We start from the raw sequence: 2,173 nt of genomic DNA, 5'->3' as shown, positions 1-2,173 counted from the left end.
TGTTGTAAAAAAAAACTTATTTATTTTGAAAACTGTAATTACACATACTCTTACTAGAATTATATGTAATAAAGTTACAGCCTAAAGGGAGAAATTTAGAAAACACACAGCATATCTGCAGGATTAAAGAACAAACTGCAAATATATGGTACACAGGATTAGTTATTATTTATCAAATATTATATTTTATTTACTATATTTTCATTTTCTCAACATAAGAGTCCATAAGTATGACTAAGTGTGTTTGTTTGTTTGTCCTCTTGAAAATTGAGGGCATTTGCAATCTCCTCCTGAAATGAAGAGAGTTTACATAAAGGGGTCTCTGGTATAGAAACTAAACCAGGAGAGAGCCAGGATCATTTTTAGTAGATACGATTAGTAAAAAGATATCCACATCCTAAAACAAAGACCCTTGATGGTAATATAATAAAAGGGAGTTAAGGAGAGGAGGGAATCAAGGTCAATAATCAGCTAACTTTGATATGGAGATTATCTTGCATTATCGGGATGAACCCTTAGTAATTACAAGGGTGCTTACATGTGGAGGATAAACAAAGAAAAAAAAAAAGAAATGTTATAGTGATGTGATGTGGGATAGATTCAACAGAATATTATTTTCCCCTCAAAAATGTTGGGAGGATACATGTTGATTCTTTTCCCATTAGCATAGAATGTATTGAGTTAGTTTGTACAAATACCCATAATTACCTTTTACATGTGCAACCCTATACTGGATCGTGAGTACAAAATGAAAGAATTCAGAAAGTAAAGACATGCTTCCTAAAGAGTGAGCCGGATGCTCTAGGAGTGTAGATAACATGCACCCCACAGAGGCAAGATTATGTGTGTGTTGGTGTTTGAAATATATGAATTATATGGAGATGAAACTCATGCCAAGTCTGCATTAAGAATTTATATAAGATAGAGTTAATTGAGAATAAATAAGTAGATTAAAATGATAATGGCCGTGTTAATCTTGTTTTTTTCCTGAGATACAGAATGTTTCCTCTCTTCCATTCAGACTGTCACTTTCCACTTATGTTACCATGAACAAAAAATGCCTTTTACTTCAAGTTAGTATTGGATTCAGCCAACACTTTCCTACCTCTCTTCCACTCCTTCTGGATCTCAGGCCTAAGGTCACCAACCTGACCACCTACTACTTGGCCCTCATCCAGAGTGATCCTCTTCACAATACTGGTGTCTTCACCAAGAACATTTGAGTCACTGAATTTTCAGAATGGATTCAAAGGTAAGGTGTTTTCTACACGAGCGACATGTGAACACCCTCTCCATCTGCAACACCTGCTTTAGAGCGCACTCCAGGCCATGGTCATCATCCCCAGCACTTCCTAGTTGGCCGTGTTTAAACTGAAATCCACCAGTTACATCTTCCATTCCTTCTCCTCATGGGTCCCCAGGTTGTCTTTCAGGAGTAGCCTCATGCTCTATACCATGCCTTCCAATCCAACCAAGACCAATCTGAGAAATATCAATAAATACTTCTCACTTTCCTACGCAAACTACACCATCTGACCTCTGTTTTTTATATGGCTACACTTTAGAGATGCCTCCTCTGCAGGAACCATGCTTCTTGCAAGTGCATACGTAGCAGGGATTCTCTCGTCCAGGTAGCAGAGGCAGTCCCAGCACTCTCACAATACCAGCCTCTTCCTAAGAATTCTCTCAGAGAAAAGGGTCACCCAGACCATCCTGCTGTAGGTGAATTTCTTCGTGGTCATGTGCTGGGTGAACTTCATCATCCGATCCTCTTCAACTCTACTATGGGCATATGACTAGCCTGGGTGTCCAGAGTTTTGTGGTAAATTTCTTTAAAAAAAATTTTTTTAAGATTTTATTTATTTATTTGAGAGAGAGAGAGAGAGAGAGAGAGAGAGCAAGCATTAATAGGGGGAGGGGCCAAGGGAGAAGGAGAGGGAGAAGCAGGCTCCCTGTTGAATAGGGAGCCTACGTGGAACTCAATCCCAATACTCCAGGATCATGACATGAGCTGAAGGCAGAAGCTTAGCTGACTGAGCCACCCAGGCGCCCCTAAATGCTACTGTCAGTCCTTTGGTATTAATCAGAGGTAATAAAGGGACAATGAAGATGATGAAAAATATACATCAAAAGTATCATATATTTTTAATAAATTATTAAAGAAAACAATTCT

This window comes from Nyctereutes procyonoides, unplaced genomic scaffold (genome assembly GCF_905146905.1).
Source record: "Nyctereutes procyonoides isolate TBG_1078 unplaced genomic scaffold, NYPRO_anot_genome, whole genome shotgun sequence".
NCBI lineage: Eukaryota > Metazoa > Chordata > Mammalia > Carnivora > Canidae > Nyctereutes > Nyctereutes procyonoides.
This window is presented reverse-complemented; position numbering follows the sequence as displayed.